We start from the raw sequence: 21,223 nt of genomic DNA, 5'->3' as shown, positions 1-21,223 counted from the left end.
CAACAGGACACTTACACAACACATTCAAATCAAACAGTCAGACAACATACAAGAACATATACCCCAGCCGGCATTGCTCCCTGCCTATTTTCCTACAGCTCACTATGTGTGTGCACACCTTTATTCACAAACTCTTCAACTTATACTCTTTTACCGAAGCTGCTACAGCTCGATTGGCCGAATACCGAATAATCCTAATTCGGTGAATTTGACATCTGCCTTACATGTAACAGATTAGCGGTTTAGCAGTTTTAATTTAGTTTGAGTGAAGGAATTCATTTTATAGCAAAATCCGAAATCGTGAAGAACTCATGAAAGTAAGCTTATTCTCGGATTCCTGAAACTTTAGATTTGCTATTTCTTTTACTGCAAAGTACAACGTTGGTTTTTTTGTTTAAATCTTTCAAGACATGGTAAATATGAAGGACAAAGCAGTTTTAACATAGTTTGAGTGAAGGAATTCATTTTATTGATAAAATCCCAAGAGTCTGCTGAGAAAAGAGAGTGAATGCGAAGTAGACTTTAACACGGCTCTGGGAGCGAGCCGAGTGCGGGCTAACCGGGAGAATTGCTTGAAAGAAACGCGACACCGAATGAGCGGTCAGAACAAAGCCTCAATACGGTTTTCCCGTGGTGTTTTTGTTGCTGCCTTGTCTTTTGCACAGAGTAAAAGACAAGGCAGCCATCGAATAGGGCCCGATTGTTCCTACTTGGTCAGCCGAGGAGCAAGGGGGGGGGGGGGGGGGGAGCAAGCGTTTCAACCAAGCAAAGCTCACCATGGGGAAGGTGGCTATGCCAACTAGCCTGATGCCCTGCTCCCGCAGTGACGGATAATCGTACTCTGGTTTCTCTTCATAACGTACAAGTCTTTCACCTTTTACTAAAGACTTCTGTGGAGAGCAGCACTAATGAGTTGTTTCTATTTTTGGCAGGCTTTACCTTTGCGGGTGAAGCCCTTTCTGTCTGTGCAAAAGAAATCTTGTTACTGTGCAGAGTGACTTCTCTGAGTAGAGTCGCCTTACTTGTTGCGACTGTGCCGATGTTCGAAGCTGGAGTGCAAAGTTGTTGCTTGAATGGTGCTTGCTGGAGCGTGCGGGAGTGCAAAGTTATACCATTTAAAAGGGCTGAAGAGTGCTCAGTGCAGCGGGTGGGCGGAGGTGCAAAGTGACACTCTGGCCACCTATGGCCATAAAAAGAACAGGGGTGTTAGCGGACAAGTGCGCATTGTGCCAGGAAGGGCCCTCGGACGTGAACCAGTGGACAGTTGTCGCTTCTCGGCCTTTTGGCTAAGATCAAGTGTAGTATCTGTTCTTATCAGTTTAATATCTGATATGTCCTCTATACGAGGACTACATATTAAATGGATTTTTAGCAATAGGAGTTGAAAAAGTAGCTTGCTCCGTTCACTCCAAGCATTGACCCCGTACTGCAGTGCCGCTGGGAACGGTGCGCTCTTCTCTACTCTTGTGAAAAAGCAAACAGCGGTGCAGGATGCAAGTTTCAGGGAGCCCAAGATGAAACTTTCTTTTAGTCTGCTGAGAAAAGAGAGTGAATGCGATGTAGACTTTAATCCGGCTATGGGAGCGAGCCGAGTGTCGGCTAACCGGGAGAATTGCTTGAAAGAAACGCCATACCAAATGAGCGGTCAGAACAAAGCCTCAATACGGTGTTCCCGTTGTGTTTTTGTTGCTGCCGCTGTTTGCTTTTTCACAAGAGCGCACCTGTTGAGGGGGGCTCTGGGGGGGCCTGGGTGATGGTGGGTCTCAGGCCCGGGCTGCTGCGACTGGTGTGACCGGGTGGTTTGTTTGTTTGTTTTTTGTTGTTGTTTGTTTGTTTTTTGTAGAGGTCCTCCGGAGTGGGGTTGGGTTGAGTGGGGTGGGGCGGGATGGGTACCTTCTGGGGGTACAGTAGCTCCCAGAATATGGTCGCTGCAGGCCCCGAGCCTGGTGGACATCAGGCCCTCCTGTCCTGTGTTGGCTCCCTGGTAGCGGGGATGCCTATTGCAGCCAGTCCCTGGCTGCCCCCAGTGTATATCCCCATTCTCCCTTCTGGCTCCTGTACACAGCACACACTCACACATGAAGGGTTTTGGGGGCGTGTGTGTTCGGTGGGGTGTAGTGGACTCTGCAGTAGTTGCACTCTGCAGTTCCCACCCCTGTTTTAATTACACCTTAGACATTACTACTTATCAAACACACTCACACACACACATTAGGTCTTGGGGGGTGGTTACACTGAGTGGCATCTGGTGGGCGGGGCTCTTTGGGTATGTAGGCTGCCCAGAGGGCCACGCTCCCAGTTCTACAAGTTTGGCTGCCCCTCAATTTTAATTGCTCACTATTAGAAAATATTGAAGAGCCAGAAGGGTGAGGGGAGGGGTCTTCTTCGCACACCCCTGCTTCCTGGTTGCTGCTCGGGGCGGGAGGGGCCAGGAGGATTAATTAATTGTTCTGCTGGTTTGGGGTCTGTGGTGGCTGGGGGGCTGCTGGCCCCCTGGTGTGCCCGCTGCACTACACCCCAGCGGAGTCGAGGGAGGGAGGACGTGTGGATGTATGGGACATGAAAGTGTGTGTGGTAATGATTGGGCCTGGATCTTGGACTTGCTGTCGCCTGGCCTGCCTGGGCTTCTCCCGATGGGGGGGGCGGCGTGGCCTCTCTCCGCTGCTCGCGACTTCACCCACCTGTGGGCACGTCTTGACTCCCAGGGCACTTGGCCAGGGGTGCTGGGGCAGGCGCTGACCCACTGTGTGGCTGTCTGGGGCGCTTGGCCCTCCTGGGTATTGGGTGGGGCCTCTGTCGGGGGGTTTGGGGGCGCTCGGGCTCCTGGGGCCCGGATCCAGTGCACGGCCCATGTCTGGGCGGCTGGGGCCTGGCGACGTCGGTGGGCTGTTGCCCCTGGCTCCCGGAGGGCCTCTGCCCTATGCTTATGGGGGCTCTTTCCGGGGGCTTCCTCTGCAGTCTTCTGGGTGGATGCGTGGTTGCCCCTGCGGTGGGCTTCCTGGGTTCTGTGCTCTGTGGGGGCTGCTGGTGGCCTGGGTCTTGTGGCCCTCTCTGCCTGCTTCTGATTGCTTGGGGGGGCTGTGGATTGTGGCCCTGTACGCTTATACACTCATAACTAAGCACGGTTATCATGTAGGTCCTGTGCCATGGGTGTTGCATGTTCTCACACACACACAACCACATTCATTAGTCCAGTAGCATGGTCGCTAAGCAGTTGATGTATTATCATGTCGTCTCAGGTCATCTATATCCACAGCTGTGTTGTATGCGATGTATGTTCTGTTTTTCTCTTCTTTCCTCTTCTTCTTTCCTTGTCCCCCGGTCCGGTTCAGTTCTATTACATGTCATATATTGTAAACAGAAATAAATAAATGGGCATCAAGGGGAGCTTTACATTTATAAAACTTCCCTTGGCAAAGCAAATCTGTTTGGCATCAAAGGTATTCAGACTACAATTCTGCTGCCATAATGCTGAACACGATAAGGGGAAAAAAAAAAAAAGTAAAGAAGACAGTTCTGCCGAAAGCCAGGGACTAGACCTGTTCTAAGTTCTGTACTTTTTAAAAGGGAGCCAACACAGGACAGGAGGGCCTGATGTCCACCAGGCTCGGGGCCTGCAGCGACCATATTCTGGGAGCTACTGTACCCCCAGAAGGTACCCATCCCGCCCCACCCCACTCAACCCAACCCCACTCCGGAGGACCTCTACAAAAAACAAACAAACAACAACAAAAAACATACAAACAAACCACCCGGTCACACCAGTCGCAGCAGCCCGGGCCTGAGACCCACCATCACCCAGGCCCCCCCAGAGCCCCCCTCAACAGGTGCGCTCTTGTGAAAAAGCAAACAGCGGCAGCAACAAAAACACAACGGGAACACCGTATTGAGGCTTTGTTCAGACCGCTCATTTGGTATGGCGTTTCTTTCAAGCAATTCTCCCGGTTAGCCGACACTCGGCTCGCTCCCATAGCCGGGTTAAAGTCTACATCGCATTCACTCTCTTTTCTCAGCAGACTAAAAGAAAGTTTCATCTTGGGCTCCCTGAAACTTGCATCCTGCACCGCTGTTTGCTTTTTCACAAGAGTAGAGAAGAGCGCACCGTTCCCAGCGGCACTGCAGTACGGGGTCAATGCTTGGAGTGAACGGAGCAAGCTACTTTTTCAACTCCTATTGCTAAAAATCCATTTAATATGTAGTCCTCGTATAGAGGACATATCAGATATTAAACTGATAAGAACAGATACTACACTTGATCTTAGCCAAAAGGCCGAGAAGCGACAACTGTCCACTGGTTCACGTCCGAGGGCCCTTCCTGGCACAATGCGCACTTGTCCGCTAACACCCCTGTTCTTTTTATGGCCATAGGTGGCCAGAGTGTCACTTTGCACCTCCGCCCACCTGCTGCACTGAGCACTCTTCAGCCCTTTTAAATGGTATAACTTTGCACTCCCGCACGCTCCAGCAAGCACCATTCAAGCAACAACTTTGCACTCCAGCTTCGAACATCGGCACAGTCGCAACAAGTAAGGCGACTCTACTCAGAGAAGTCACTCTGCACAGTAACAAGATTTCTTTTGCACAGACAGAAAGGGCTTCACCCGCAAAGGTAAAGCCTGCCAAAAATAGAAACAACTCATTAGTGCTGCTCTCCACAGAAGTCTTTAGTAAAAGGCGAAAGACTTGTACGTTATGAAGAGAAACCAGAGTACGATTATCCGTCACTGCGGGAGCAGGGCATCAGGCTAGTTGGCATAGCCACCTTCCCCATGGTGAGCGTTGCTTGGATGAAACGCTTGCCCCTGTGCAATCGACAAGGCAGCAACAAAAACACCACGGGAACACCGTATTGAGGCTTTGTTCTGACCGCTCATTCGGTGTCGCGTTTCTTTCAAGCAATTCTCCCGGTTAGCCCACACTCGGCTCGCTCCCAGAGCCGTGTTAAAGTCTACTTCGCATTCACTCTCTTTTCTCAGCAGACTCTTGGGATTTTATCTATAAAATGAATTCCTTCACTCAAACTATGTTAAAACTGCTTTGTCCTTCATATTTACCATGTCTAGAAAGATTTAAACAAAAAAAAAACAACGTTGTACTTTGCAGTAAAAGAAAGAGCAAATCTAAAGTTTCAGGAATCCGAGAATAAGCTTACTTTCATGAGTTCTTCACGATTTCGGATTTTGCTATAAAATGAATTCCTTCACTCAAACTAAATTAAAACTGCTAAACCGCTAATCTGTTACATGTAAGGCAGATGTCAAATTCACCGAAATAGGATCAAAGGGTATTCGGCCAATCGAGCTGTAGCAGCTTCGGTAAAAGAGTATAAGTTGAAGAGTTTGTGAATAAAGGTGTGCGCACACATAGTGTGCTGTACGAAAATAGGCAGGGAGCAATGCCGGCTGGGGTATATGTTCTTGTATGTTGTCTGACTGTTTGATTTGAATGTGTTGTGTAAGTGTCCTGTTGAATGTTACATGTCTGGGCTTTGACACGCTTCACTGTGGTTGTTAACTGTGTGGTGTGTCCTGAAATGTTATATGTTTGGGCTGTGTGACATGCTTAATGCTTGTCAGTAGCTACCCACTTATTCATATATAGCAACTGACAACATAAGAAGTCCGGACATACTTTGATAGTAGTTGTAGAAGTATCCTTATTGATAATAGATCACTAATTCATAGTGATAGAACAGTAGATGAACAGGTGCTTGCACATGTCTCACGAAAATAAAATGGGTGTATGATTGCTGACGGCAGAGCAATACTGCCAAACTTATGAGTTCTTGTGGCAAACTTGATTCAGTGTCTTGACGTGTATACGCTGTTTCGCTGACTTGATTGTCACAAGAAACAAAGTGTGTTTGATAAGATCCGACCATTTTATTACGGGAGGATCAGTATGTATGGATTCTGATGTGACTGATAAACCCATTCGTATCTTAAGCATAATCTAATACGTGAGACAACGCCCTGGCACACGATAAAAAAAAAAAAAGAGAGAGAGCGGTTTTGTGTCCCCACAGTCCATAATGTAGAAAAGAGAGAAAAAACCCTTTCTGATTTGGTGTGTGTGCTCATAGTGCAGAGTGTAGAGAAAAGAAAGCCGTTTTGGTGTCACGGGTGTTGTGACTTACACACACACATTTCTAAATTGAGAAAGGAAATTATTTTAGAGGAAGCACTAGAGATTAGATCCCACATTTGTTGATAGGCATTCATTTATTTCTTCACTTCTGATGAAGTTTCAACAATAAACAACAAACTTTGTATTATGAGAAAGAACCAGACTCATTCTTCAGGAATCCGAAAATAAGCTCTATTTTATGAGTTATGCACGAATTCGGATTCTCCTATAAAACGAATTCATTAACTCAAACCAAGTTAAGACTGCTTTGTCCTTCATATTTATTCATGTCTAATCAAGTTTCAACGATAAACAACGTTGTACTTTGTAGAATGAGAAAGAACTTCTTCAGCAATAAGCATCTCTCGACATATGACGAAATACAGATTTTGCTATAAAATTAATTCCTTCTATCAGCCTGACTTAAAACTGTTTGTCCTCCTTATTTATCCACTTCAAATCAAGTTTCAACAATTAAAAAAAATTTGTAGTTTGAGAAAGAACAACTTATTCTTCAGCAATCAGTATAAAAAGAGGTGCAAATGCCAACCCTACATACCTAAAAGGTGGAGCGGAAGTATTCAGCTGCAAGTAGGTGTGAATGTTCGACCATAATTTGTAAAAAGCGGGTAAGAAAAGGTTCGAATGCCCGACTATATATTAACAAAAGCGGGAGGAGAGGTCTTCGGATGAGAGTGGGTGAGAATTTCCAACCATAATCTATAAAATACGGTGAAAAAAAATATGTGAATGCCTCATAGAACACTAAAGTGTTCGGCTGCAAGAAGGTGTGAATGTCCGACTATATTTGGTGAAAAGCAGGTGAAGCAAGGTCTGAATGCCCAACCTTACATCATCAAAAGCGAGATCAGAGGTGTTTGGCTGCAAGAAGGCCATAGTTTGCCAAAAGCGGGTAAGCTGCGAATGACCGACTAAATATCAACAAAAGTGGGGGCGGAGGTCTTCGGATGCAAGTGGGTGTGAATATCCCACCATACAAGTATGGTGGAGAGGAAGCTGTGAATGGCCGACCATAGTAAAAGGCGGGTGAGAGAAGGTGCGAATGTCAAACCATACATAATCAAAAAAGGGAGCGGAGGTGTTCTGCTGTAAGAAGGTGTGAATGTCCAACCATAGTTGGTAAAAAGCGGGTAAGAAAAGGTTAAAATACCCGACTGTACACAATCAATAGTGGGAGCGGAGTTGTTCGGCTACTAAAAGGTGTGAAAGTCCGACCATGGTTTGTAAAAAGCGGGTAAGAAAAGGTGCGAATGCCCGACAATGTATGATCAAAAGAGGGAGTGGAGGTTTTCGGCTGCAAGAAGGTCTGAATGTCCAACCATAATTTGTAAAAACCGGGGAAGAAAAGGCTCGAAAGCCCGACTATACACCATCAAAAGTGGGAGCGGAGGTGTTCAGCTGCAAGAAGGTGTGAATGTCTACCCATAATTACTGAAAAATGGGTAAGAAAAGGTGCGAATGCCTAACCATACATCATCAAAAGAGGGAGCGGAGGTGTTCCGCTGTAAGACGGTGTGAATGTCCGACCATAGATGGTAAAAAGCGGGTAAGAAAAGGTTAAATTACCCGACTGTACACAATCAAAAGAGGGAGCGGAGTTGTTCAGCTAAGAGAAGGTGTGAAAGTCCGACCTTGGTTTGTAAAAAGCGGGTAAGAAAACGTTCGTATGCCCGAATATACACCATCAAAAGCGGAAGCGGAGGTGTTCGGCTGCAAGATATTGTGAACGTCCGACCAAAGTTTGTAAAAAGCAGTTAAGAAAAGGTTCGAATATCTAACCAAACATAATCAAAAGCGGGAGCAGAGCTGTTCGACTGGAAGTAGGTGTGAATGTCAGATCATAATTTGCAAAAAGCTGATGAGAAAGGGTGAGAATGCCCGACTATACACCATCAAATGCGGTAGCGGAGTTGTTCGGCTGTGAGTAGGTGTGAATCTCCAACCATAATTGCTGAAAAATGTGTTAGAAAAGGTAAAAATGCCGGTCCATACATAATCAAAATCGGGAGAGGTGGTGTTCAGCTGCAAGAAGGTCTAAATGTCCATCAATAATTGCTAGAAAACATGAAAGAAAATTTTCAAAAATCAAACCACACATGATCATAAGTGGGAGAGGAGGTGTTCAGCTACAAGAAGGTGTGAATGTCCACCCATAATACCTGAAAAATGGGTAAAAAAAAGGTGCGAATGCCCAACCATACATCATCAAAAGCAGGAGTGCATGTGTTCGGCTACAAGAAGGTGTGAACGTCCAACCAAAGTTTGTAAAAAGCAGTTAAGAAAAGGTTCGAATATCCAACCATACATAATCAAAAGCGGGAGCAGAGCTGTTCGACTGCAAGTAGGTGTGAATGTCAGATCATAATTTGCAAAAAGCTGATGAGAAAGGGTGAGAATGCCCGACTATACACCATCAAATGCGGGAGCGGAGTTGTTCGGCTGTGAGTAGGTGTGAATCTCCGACCATAATTGCTGAAAAATGTGTTAGAAAAGGTAAGAATGCCGGTCCATACATCATCAAAAGCGAGAGAGGTTGTGTTCGGCTGCAAGTAGGTGTGAATGTCCAGCCATAATTACTCACAAACGGGTAAGAAAAGGTAGTATTGCCAGACCATATATGATCAAAACAGGGAGCGGAGGTGGTTCAGCTGCAAGAAGGTTTGAATGTCCGACTAAAGTTCAAATATATTAACAAAAGCGGGAGGAGAGGTCTTCGGATGAGAGTGGTTGAAAATTTCCAACCATAATGTATAAAATGCGGTGAAAAAAAGGTGTGATAGAACACTAAAAGGTGGAGCGGAAGTGTTCGGCTGCAAGAAGGTGTGAATGTTCGACTATATTTGGTGAAAAGCAGGTGAAGCAAGGTCTGAATGCCCAACCTTACATCATCAAAAGCGAGATCAGAGGTGTTTGGCTGCAAGAAGGCCATAGTTTGCCAAAAGCGGGTAAGGTGCGAATGTCCGACTAAATATCAACAAAATTTGGGGCGGAGGTCTTCGGATGCAAGTGGGTGTGAATGTCCGACTATATTTGGTGAAAAGCAGGTGAAGCAAGGTCTGAATGCCCAACCTTACATCATCAAAAGCGAGATCAGAGGTGTTTGGCTGCAAGAAGGCCATAGTTTGCCAAAAGCGGGTAAGGTGCGAATGACCGACTAAATATCAACAAAAGTGGGGGCGGAGGTCTTCGGATGCAAGTGGGTATGAATATCCCACCATACAAGTATGGTGGAGAGGAAGCTGTGAATGGCCGACCATAGTAAAAGGCGGGTGAGAGAAGGTGCGAATGTCAAACCATACATAATCAAAACAGGGAGCGGAGGTGTTCTGCTGTAAGAAGGTGTGAATGTCCAACCATAGTTGGTAAAAAGCGGGTAAGAAAAGGTTAAAATTCCCGACTGTACACAATCAATAGCGGGAGCGGAGTTGTTCGGCTACTAAAAGGTGTGAAAGTCCGACCATGGTTTGTAAAAAGCGGGTAAGAAAAGGTGCGAATGCCCGACAATGTATGATCAAAAGAGGGAGTGGAGGTTTTCGGCTGCAAGAAGGTCTGAATGTCCAACCATAATTTGTAAAAACCGGGGAAGAAAAGGCTCGAAAGCCCGACTATACACCATCAAAAGTGGGAGCGGAGGTGTTCAGCTGCAAGACGGTCTGAATGTCCATCAATAATTGCTAGAAAACATGAAAGAAAATTTTCGAATATCAAACTGCACATGATCATAAGCGGGAGAGGAGGTGTTCAGCTGCAAGAAGGTGTGAATGTCTACCCATAATTACTGAAAAATGGGTAAGAAAAGGTGCGAATGCCTAACCATACATCATCAAAAGAGGGAGCGGAGGTGTTCCGCTGTAAGACGGTGTGAATGTCCGACCATAGATGGTAAAAAGCGGGTAAGAAAAGGTTAAATTACCCGACTGTACACAATCAAAAGAGGGAGCGGAGTTGTTCAGCTAAGAGAAGGTGTGAAAGTCCGACCTTGGTTTGTAAAAAGCGGGTAATAAAAGGTTCGTATGCCCGAATATACACTATCAAAACCGGAAGCGTAGGTGTTCGGCTGCAAGAAGGTGTGAACGTCCGACCAAAGTTTGTAAAAAGCAGTTAAGAAAAGGTTCGAATATCTAACCAAACATAATCAAAAGCGGGAGCAGAGCTGTTCAACTGGAAGTAGGTGTGAATGTCAGATCATAATTTGCAAAAAGCTGATGAGAAAGGGTGAGAATGCCCGACTATACATCATCAAATGCGGGAGCGGAGTTGTTCGGCTGTGAGTAGGTGTGAATCTCCGACCATAATTGCTGAAAAATGTGTTAGAAAAGGTAAAAATGCCGGTCCATACATCATCAAAATCGGGAGAGGTGGTGTTCAGCTGCAAGAAGGTCTAAATGTCCATCAATAATTGCTAGAAAACATGAAAGAAAATTTTCGAAAATCAAACCACACATGATCATAAGTGGGAGAGGAGGTGTTCAGCTGCAAGGTGTGAATGTCCACCCATAATTCCTGAAAAATGGGCAAAAAAAAGGTGTGAATGCCCAACCATACATCATCAAAAGCAGGAGTGGAAGTGTTCGGCTACAAGAAGGTGTGAACGTCCAACCAAAATATGTAAAAAGCAGTTAAGAAAAGGTTCGAATATCCAACCAAACATAATCAAAAGCGGGAGCAGAGCTTTTCGACTGCAAGTAGGTGTGAATGTCAGATCATAATTTGCAAAAAGCTGATGAGAAAGGGTGAGAATGCCCGACTAAACATCATCAAATGCGGGAGCGGAGTTGTTCGGCTGTGAGTAGGTGTGAATCTCCGACCATAATTGCTGAAAAATGTGTTAGAAAAGGTAAAAATGCCGGTCCATACATCATCAAAAGTGAGAGAGGTTGTGTTCGGCTGCAAGTAGGTGTGAATGTCCAGCCATAATTACTCACAAACGGGTAAGAAAAGGTAGTATTGCCAGACCATATATGATCAAAACAGGGAGCGGAGGTGGTTCAGCTGCAAGAAGGTTTGAATGTCTCCGACTAAAGTTCAAATATATTAAAGAAAGCGGGAGGAGAGATCTTCGGATGAGAGTGGTTGAAAATTTCCGACCATAATGTATAAAATGCGGTGAAAAAAAGGTGTGATAGAACACTAAAAGGTGGAGCGGAAGTGTTCGGCTGCAAGAAGGTGTGAATGTCCGACTATATTTGGTGAAAAGCAGGTGAAGCAAGGTCTGAATGCCCAACCTTACATCATCAAAAGCGAGATCAGAGGTGTTTGGCTGCAAGAAGGCAATAGTTTGCCAAAAGCGGGTAAGGTGCGAATGTCCGACTAAATATCAATAAAATTTGGGGCAGAGGTCTTCGGATGCAAGTGGGTGTGAATATCCAACCATACAAGTATGGTGGAGAGGAAGCTGTGAATAGCCGACCATAGTTTGGAAAAAGCGGGTAAGAAAAGGTTTGAATACCCGAACATACACAATCAAAAGAGGGAGCGGAGGTGTTCCGCTGTACGAAGGTGTGAATGTCCGACCATAGTTGGTAAAAAGCGGGTAAGAAAAGGTTAAAATACCCGACTGTACACAATCAATAGCGGGAGCGGATGTGTTCGGCTACAAGAAGGTGTGAAAGTCCGACCATGGTTTGTAAAAATCGGGTAAGAAAAGGTGCGAATGTCCGACAATGTATGATCAAAAGAGAGAGCGGAGGTTTTCGGATACAAGAGGGTTTGAATGTCCCACCATAGTTTGTAAAAAGCGGGTAAGAAAAGGTTCGAATGCCCGACTATACACAATCAATAGCGGGAGCGGATGTGTTCGGCTACAAGAAGGTGTGAAAGTCCGATCATGGTTTGTAAAAACCGGGAAGAAAAGGCTCGAAAGCCCGACTATACACCATCAAAAAGAAGGTTTGAATGTCCATCAATAATTGCTTTGAAACAAGAAAGTAAATTTTCGAATATCAAACCGTACATGATCATAAGAGGGAGAGGAGGTGTTCCGCTGTAAGACAGTGTGAATGTCCGACCATAGTTGGTAAAAAGCGGGTAAGAAAAGGTTAAAATACCCGACTGTACACAATCAATAGCGGGAGCGGAGTTGTTCGGCTACTAAAAGGTGTGAAAGTCCGACCCTGGTTTGTAAAAAGCGGGTAAGAAAAGGTTCGAATGCCCGAACATTACACCATCAAAAGAGGGAGCGGAGGTGTTCCGCTGTAAGACGGTGTGAATGTCCGATCATAGTTGGTAAAAAGCGGGTAAGAAAAAGTTAAAATACCCGACTGTACACAATCAAAAGAGGGAGCGGAGTTGTTCAGCTAAGAGAAGGTGTGAAAGTCCGACCATGGTTTGTAAAAAGCGGGTGAGAAAAGGTTCATATGCCCGAATATACACTATCAAAACCGGAAGCGTAGGTGTTCGGCTGCAAGAAGGTGTGAACGTCCGACCAAAGTTTGTAAAAAAGCAGTTAAGAAAAGGTTCGAATATCTAACCAAACATAATCAAAAGCGGGAGCAGAGCTGTTCGACTGCAAGTAGGTGTGAATGTCAGATCATAATTTGCAAAAAGCTGATGAAAAAGGGTGAGAAATCCCGACTATACACCATCAAATGCGGTAGCGGAGTTGTTCGGCTGTGAGTAGGTGTGATTCTCCAACCATAATTGCTGAAAAATGTGTTAGAAAAGGTAAGAATGCCGGTCCATAATTCATCAAAAGCGGGAGAGGTGGTGTTCGGCTGCAAGTAGGTGTGAATGTCCATTAATAATTGCTTTAAAACATGAAAGAAAATTTTCGAATATCAAACCTTACATGATCATTAGCGGGAGAGGAGGTGTTCAGCTGCAAGAAGATGTGAATATCCACCCATAATTACTGAAAAATGGGTAGGAAAAGATGCGAATGTCCAACCATAAATTATCAAAAGCAGGAGTGGAGTTGTTCAGCTACAAGAAGGTATGAAAGTCCAACCATGGTTTGTAAAAAGCGGGTAAGAGAAGGTTCGAATACCCGAATATATACCATCAAAAGCGGAAGCGGGGGTGTTCGGCTGCAAGAAGGTGTGAACGTCCGACCAAAGTTTGTAAAAAGCAGTTAAGAAAAGGTTTGAATACCCAACCGAACATAATCAAAAGCGGGAGCAGAGCTGTTCGACTGCAAGTAGGTGTGAATGTCAGATCATAATTGCTGAAAAATGTGATAGAAAAGACTAGAATGCCGGACAATACATCATCAAAAGCGGGAGAGATTGTTTTTCGGCTGCAAGTAGATGTGAATGTCCAGCCATAATTACTCACAAACGGGGGAAGAAAAGGTAGTATTTCCAGACCACACATGATCAAAACAGGGAGTGGAGGTGGTTCAGCTGCAAGGTGTGAATGTCTGACTAAAGTTTGTAAAAACCGTGTAAGACAAGGGGCGAATGCCCGACAATGTATGATCAAAAGAGGGAGCGGAGGTTTTCGGCTGCAAGGTCTGAATGTCCAACCGTAATTTGTAAAAATCGGGGAAGAAAAGGCTCGAAAGCCCAACTATACACCATCAAAAGCAGGAGCAGAGGTGTTCAGGTGCAAGAAGGTCTGAATGTCCGACCAATAATTACTGAAAAATGGGTAAGAAAAGGTCCGAATGCCAAATCATACATCATCAAAAGCAGGAGCGGATGTGTTCGGCTACAAGAAGGTTTGAATGTCCAACCATAGTAAGTAATAGGTGGGTAAGAAAAGGCTCGAATGCCCGACTATACACCATCAAAAGCGGAAGCGGAGGTGTTCGGCTGCAAGACGGTGTGAACGTCCGACCAAAGTTTGTAAAAAGCATTAAGAAAATGTTCGAATATCCAACCAAACATAATCAAAAGCGGGAGCAGAGCTGTTCGACTGCAAGTAGGTGTGAATATCAGATCATAATTTGCAAAAAGCTGATGAGAAAGGGTGAGAATGCCCGACTATACACTATCAAATGTGGGAGCGGAGGTGTTCGTCCTTGAGTAGGTGTGAATGTCCGACAATAATTGCTGAAAAATGTGTTAGAAAAGGTAAGAATGCCGGACCATATATCATCAAAAGCGGGAGAGGTTGTGTTCGGCTGCAAGAAGGTGTGAATGTCCAGCCATAATTACTCACAAATGGGTAAGAAAAGGTACTATTGCCAGACCATATATGATCAAAACAGGGAGCGGAGGTGGTTCAGCTGCAAGAAGGTTTGAATGTCCGACTAAAGTTTGTAAAAAGCGGGTAAGACAAGGTGTGAATGCCCGACAATGTATGATCAAAAGAGGAGCGGAGGTTTTCGGCTGCAAGAAGGTCTGAATGTCCACCCATAATTACTGAAAAATGGGTAAGAAAAGGTGCGAAAGCCCAACCGCACATGATCATAAATGGATGAGAAGGTAGTAAGTAGTGCAAGTAGGTGTGAATCTAAGATCATAATTTGTAAAAAGCGGGTAAGAAAAGGTAAGAATGCCCAACCATAAATTATCAAAAGCGGCAGCAGAGTTTCGGCTGGTATTTATCAATGTCTAGATAGATTTCAACAAAAAACAACGTTGTACTTTGCAGTAAAAGAAAGTGCAAATCAAAAGTTTTAGGAATCCGAGAATAAGCTTATTTTCATGAGTTCTGCACGATTTCGGATTTTATGTATAAAATGAATTTCTTCACGCAAACTAAGTTAACACTGCTTTGTCCTTCATATGTACCCATTTCTACATATATTTCAAGCATAAACTTCCTCATACTACCCTGAATGAGAAAGAGCCACACTTGTGATTAAGCCATACCTCCCTTTTGAGGAGTTCTGCATGATTTGGGATTTTATCTATAAAATTAATTCCTTCACTCAAACTATGTTAAAACGGCTTTTACCTTCATATTTATCAATGTCTCAATAGATTTAAACAAAAAAACAACGTTGTACTTTGCAATAAAAGAAAGAGCAAATCAAAAGTTTTAGGAATCCGAGAATAAGCTTATTTTCATGAGTTCTGCACGATTTCGGATTTTATGTATAAAATGAATTCATTCACTCAAACCAAGTTAAAACTGCTTTTTCCTTCATATTTATCAATGTCTAGATCGACTTCAACAAAGAACAACATTGTATTTTGCAGTGGAAGAAAGAGCAAAACTGAAGGATCAGGAATCCGAGAATAAGCTTCTTTTCATACGTTCTGCATGATTTGGGATTTTATGTATAAAATGAATTCCTTCTCTCAAACTAAGTTAACACTGCTTTGTCCTTCATATGTACCCATTTCTACATATATTTCAAGCATAAACTTCCTCATACTACCCTGAATGAGAAAGAGCCACACTTGTGATTAAGCCATACCTCCCTTTTGAGGAGTTCTGCATGATTTGGGATTTTATCTATAAAATTAATTCCTTCACTCAAACTATGTTAAAACGGCTTTTACCTTCATATTTATCAATGTCTCAATAGATTTAAGCAAAAAAACAACGTTGTACTTTGCAATAAAAGAAAGAGCAAATCAAAAGTTTTAGGAATCCGAGAATAAGCTTATTTTCATGAGTTCTGCACGATTTCGGATTTTATGTATAAAATGAATTCATTCACTCAAACCAAGTTAAAACTGCTTTTTCCTTCATATTTATCAATGTCTAGATCGACTTCAACAAAGAACAACATTGTATTTTGCAGTAGAAGAAAGATCAAAACTGAAGGATCAGGAATCCGAGAATAAGCTTCTTTTCATACGTTCTGCATGATTTGGGATTTTATGTATAAAATGAATTCCTTCTCTCAAACTAAGTTAACACTGCTTTGTCCTTCATATGTACCCATTTCTACATATATTTCAAGCATAAACTTCCTCATACTACCCTGAATGAGAAAGAACCACACTTGTGATTAAGCCATACGCCCCTTTTGAGGAGTTCTGCATGATTTGGGATTTTTTCTATAAAATCAATTCCTTCACTCAAACTATGTTAAAACGGCTTTTACCTTCATATTTATCAATGTCTCGATAGATTTAAACAAAGAACAACACTGTATTTTGCAGTAGAAGAAAGAGCAACACTGAAGGATCAGGAATCCGAGAATAAGCTTATTTTCTTATGGGCAAGTGGGAACTGCTTTGTCCTTCATATTTATCAATGTGTAGATGGATTTCAACTTCTTCTACTGCATCTTCTTCACACCTTCTTGTAGCCGAACACTTCCGCTCCCGCTATTGATTGTGTACAGTCGGGTATTTTAACCTTTTCTTACCCGCTTTTTACCAACTATGGTCGGACATTCACACCGTCTTACAGCGGAACACCTCCGCTCCCGCTTAAATGGTGTATAGTCGGGCATTCGAACCTTTTCTTACCCGCTATTTACAAACTATGGTAGGACATTCAAACCTTCGTGTATCCGAAAACCTCCGCTCTCTCTTTTGATCATACATTTTCGGACATTCGCACCTTTTCTTACCCGCTTTTTACAAACCATGGTCGGACTGTCACACCTTCTTGTAGCCGAACACATCCGCTCCCGCTATTGATTGTGTACAGTCGGGTATTTAACCTTTTCTTACCCGCTTTTTACCAAGTATGGTCGGACATTCACACCTTCGTACAGCGGAACACCTCCGCTCCCTCTTTTGATGGTGTATGTTCGGGCATTCAAACCTTTTCTTACCCGCTTTTTCCAAACTATGGTCGGCTATTCACAGCTTCCTCTCCACCATACTTGTATGGTGGGATATTCCAACCAACTTGCATCCGAAAACCTCCGCCCCAAATTTTGTTGATATTTAGTCGGACATTCGCACCTTACCCGCTTTTGGCAAACTATGGCCTTCTTGCAGCCAAACAACTCTGATCTTGCTTTTGATGATGTAAGGTTGGGCATTCAGACCTTGCTTCACCTGCTTTTCACCAAATATAGTCGGACATTCACACCTTCTTGCAGCCGAACACTTCCGCTCCACCTTTTAGTGTTCTATCACACCTTTTTTTTCACCGCATTTTATACATTATGGTTGGAAATTTTCAACCAATTTCATCCGAAGACCTCTCCTCCCGCTTTTGTTAATATATTTGAACTTTAGTTTGACATTCAAACCTTCTTGCAGCTGAACCACCTCCGCTCCCTGTTTTGATCATATATGGTCTGGCAATACTACCTTTTCTTACCCGTTTGTGAGTAATTATGGCTGGACATTCACACCTACTTGCAGCCGAACACAACCTCTCTCGCTTTTGATGATGTATGGACCGGCATTTTTACCTTTTCTAACACATTTTTCAGCAATTATGGTCGGAGATTCACACCTACTCACAGCCGAACAACTCCGCTCCCGCATTTGATGATGTATAGTCGGGCATTCTCACCCTTTCTCATCAGCTTTTTGCAAATTATGATCTGACATTCACACCTACTTGCAGTCGAACAGCTCTGCTCCCGCTTTTGATTATGTTTGGTTGGATATTCGAACCTTTTCTTAACTTCTTTTTACATATTTTGGTTGGACGTTCACACCTTCTTGTAGCTGAACACTTCCACTCCTGCTTTTGATGATGTATGGTTGGGCATTCACACCTTTTTTTTGCCCATTTTTCAGGAATTATGGGTGGACATTCACACCTTGCAGCTGAACACCTCCTATCCCACTTATGATCATGTGCGGTTTGATTTTCGAAAAGTTTCTTTCATGTTTTCTAGCAATTATTGATGGACATGTAGACCTTCTTGCAGCTGAACACCTCCGCTCCCGCTTTTGATCATACATTGTCAGGCATTCGCACTTTGTCTTACCCACTTTTTACAAACTTTAGTCGAACAGTCACACCTTTTTGCAGCCGAACACCATCTCTACCGCTTTTGATGATGTATGGTCCAGCATTCTTACCTTTTCTAACACATTCTTCAGCAATTATGGTCGGATATTCACACCTACTCAGAGCCGAACACCTCCGCTCCCGCATTTGATGGTCTATAGTCGGGCATTCTACAGCGGAAAAGACTCATTCTTATGTTTGGTTAGATATTCAAACCTTTTCTTAACTGCTTTTTACAAACTTTGGTCGGACGTTCACAATATCTTGCAGCCGAACACCTCCGCTTCCGCTTTTGATGGTGTATATTCGGGCATACGAACCTTTTCTTACCCGCTTTTTACAAACCAAGGTCGGACTTTCACACCTTCTCTTAGCTGAACAACTCCGCTCCCTCTTTTGATTGTGTACAGTCGGGTAATTTAACCTTTTCTTACCCGCTTTTTACCATCTATGGTCGGACATTCACACCGTCTTACAGCGGAACACCTCCGCTCCCTCTTTTGATGATGTATGGTTAGGCATTCGCACCTTTTCTTACCCATTTTTCAGTAATTATGGGTAGACATTCACACCTTCTTGCAGCTGAACACCTCCTCTCCTGCTTATGATCATGTGCAGTTTGATATTCGAAAATTTTCTTTCATGTTTTCTAGCAATTATTGATGGACATTCAGACCGTCTTGAAGCTGAACACCTCCGCTCCCACTTTTGATGGTGTATAGTCGGGCTTTCGAGCCTTTTCTTCCCCGGTTTTTACAAATTATGGTTGGACATTCAGACCTTCTTGCAGCCGAAAACCTCCACTCCCTCTTTTGATCATACATTGTCGGGCATTCGCACCTTTTCTTACCCGCTTTTTACAAACCATGGTCGGACTTTCACACCTTCTTGTAGCCGAACAACTCCGCTCCCGCTATTGATTGTGTACTGTCGGGTATTTTAACCTTTTCTTACCCGCTTTTTACCAACTATGGTTGGACATTCACACCGTCTTACAGCGGAACACCTCCGCTCCCTCTTTTGATGGTGTATGTTCGGGCACTCGAACCTTTTCTTACCCGCTTTTTACAAACTATGGTCAGACATTCAAACCTTCTTGTAGCGGAACACATCCACTCCTGCTTTTGATGATGGGTATTCAAACCTACTTGTTGCCCGCTTTTCATTAATTATGGGTGGACATACACACCTTGTCGCAGCCAAACACCTCCGCTCCCTGTTTTGATCATGTATGATTGGACATTCGCACCTTTTCTCACCCGCTTTTTACTATGGTCGGCCATTCACACCTTCCTCTCCACCATACTTGTATGGTGGGATATTCCCACCCACTTGCATCCGAAGACCTCCGCCCCCACTTTTGTTGATATTTAGTCGGTCATTCGCAGCTTACCCGCTTTTGGCAAACTATGGCCTTCTTGCAGCCAAACACCTCTGATTTCGCTTTTGATGATGTAAGGTTGGGCATTCAGACCTTGCTTCACCTGCTTTTCACCAAATATAGTCGAACAGTCACACCTTCTTGCAGCCGAACACTTCTGCTCCACCTTTTAGTGTTCTATGGGGTATTCACACCTTTTTTTTCACCGCATTTTATTGATTATGGTTGGAAATTCTCACCCACTCTTATCCGAAGACCTCTCCTCCTGCTTTTGTTAATATATAGTCGGGCATTCAAACCTTTTCTTACCCGCTTTTTACAAATTATGGTCGAACATTCACACCTACTTGCAGCCGAACACCTCCGCTCCCGCTTTTGATGGTGTATAGTCGGGCTTTCGAGCCTTTTCTTCCCCGGTTTTTACAAATTATGGTTGTACATTCAGACCTTGCAGCCGAAAACCTCCGCTCCCTCATTTGATCATACATTGTCAGGCATTCGCACCTTGTCTTACCCGCTTTTTATAAACTTTAGTCAGACATTCACACCTTGCAGCTGAACCACCTCCGCTCCCTGTTTTGATAATGTATGGTCTGGCAATACTACCTTTTTTTACCGGTTTGTGAGTAATTATGGCTGGACATTCACACCTACTTGCAGCCGAACACCACTTTTCCAGCTTTTGATGATGTATGGTCCGGCATTCTAGTCTTTTCTAACACATTTTTCAGCAATTATGGTTTGACATTCACACCTACTCACAGCCGAACACTTCCGCTCCCGCATTTGATGGTGTATAGTCGGGCATTCTCACCCTTTCTCATCAGCTTTTTGCAAATTATGATCTGACATTCACACCTACTTGCAGTCGAACAGCTCTGCTCCCGCTTTTGATTATGTTTGGTTGGATATTCGAAACTTTTCTTCACTGCTTTTTACAAACTTTGGTTGGACGTTCACACCTTCTTGCAGCCGAACACCTCCGCTTCCGCTTTTGATGGTATATATTCGGGCATTCGAACCTTTTCTTACCCGCTTTTTACAAACCATGGTCGGACGTTCACACCTTCTTGTAGCCGAACAACTCCGCTCCCGCTATTGATTGTGTACAGTCGGGTATTTTAACCTTTTCTTACCCGCTTTTTACCAACTATTGTTGGACATTCACACCGTCTTACAGCGGAACACCTCCGCTCCCTCTTTTGATGGTGTATGTTCGGGCATTCGAACCTTTTCTTACCCGCATTTTACGAACTATGGTCGGACATTCAAAACTTCTTTTAGCCGAACACATCCACTCCTGCTTTTGATGATGTATGGTTGAGCATTCGCACCTTTTCTTACCCATTTTTTACAAACTATGGTCGGACATTCACACCTTCTTGCAGCTGAACACCTCCTCTCCCGCTTATGATGATGTGTGCTTTGATATTCGAAAAATTTCTTTCATGTTTTCTAGCAATTATTGATGGACATTCAGACCTTCTTGCAGCTGAACACCTCCGCTCCCGCTTTTGATGATGTATAGTCGGGCTTTCGAGCCTTTTCTTCCCCGGTTTTTACAAAATTATTGTTGGACATTCAGACCTTCTTGCAGCCGAAAACCTCCGCTCCCTCTTTTGATCATACATTGTCGGGCATTCGCACCTTCTCTTACCCGCTTTTTACAAACCAGGGTCGGACTTTCACACCTTTTAGTAGCCAAACAACTCCGCTCCCGCTATTGATTGTGTACAGTCGGGTATTTTCACCTTTTCTTACCCGCTTTTTACCAACTATGGTCAGACATTCTTACCTTCTTACAGTGGAACACCTCCGCTCCCTCTTTTGATGGTGTATGTTCGGGCATTCTAACCTTTTCTTACCCGCTTTTTACAAACTATGGTCGGACATTAAAACCTTCTTGTAGCCGAACACATCCACTCCTGC

The 21,223-nt window shown here is 43.9% G+C and overlaps 4 non-coding genes across 4 annotated transcripts; 2 read left to right on the top strand and 2 right to left on the bottom strand.

Annotated features, from left to right (window-relative positions):
• The first annotated feature begins 836 nt into the window (after positions 1-836).
• On the top strand, positions 837-950 carry LOC140286340 (U5 spliceosomal RNA). The gene has a single exon (XR_011911177.1). It is a non-coding gene; the product is annotated as a U5 spliceosomal RNA (small nuclear RNA).
• A 316-nt stretch (positions 951-1,266) lies between these two features.
• On the top strand, positions 1,267-1,457 carry LOC140286300 (U2 spliceosomal RNA). Its single transcript, XR_011911140.1, has one exon. It is a non-coding gene; the product is annotated as a U2 spliceosomal RNA (small nuclear RNA).
• Positions 1,458-4,091: 2,634 nt separating this feature from the next.
• Positions 4,092-4,282, bottom strand: LOC140286299 (U2 spliceosomal RNA). The gene has a single exon (XR_011911139.1). It is a non-coding gene; the product is annotated as a U2 spliceosomal RNA (small nuclear RNA).
• Positions 4,283-4,598: 316 nt separating this feature from the next.
• LOC140286328 (U5 spliceosomal RNA) lies at positions 4,599-4,712 on the bottom strand. Its single transcript, XR_011911166.1, has one exon. It is a non-coding gene; the product is annotated as a U5 spliceosomal RNA (small nuclear RNA).
• Positions 4,713-21,223: the final 16,511 nt, after the last annotated feature.

Source organism: Leuresthes tenuis, unplaced genomic scaffold, assembly GCF_036924035.1.
Source record: "Leuresthes tenuis unplaced genomic scaffold, fLeuTen1.0.hap1 SCAF_83, whole genome shotgun sequence".
Classification (NCBI taxonomy): domain Eukaryota; kingdom Metazoa; phylum Chordata; class Actinopteri; order Atheriniformes; family Atherinopsidae; genus Leuresthes; species Leuresthes tenuis.
This window is presented reverse-complemented; position numbering and strand designations above follow the sequence as displayed.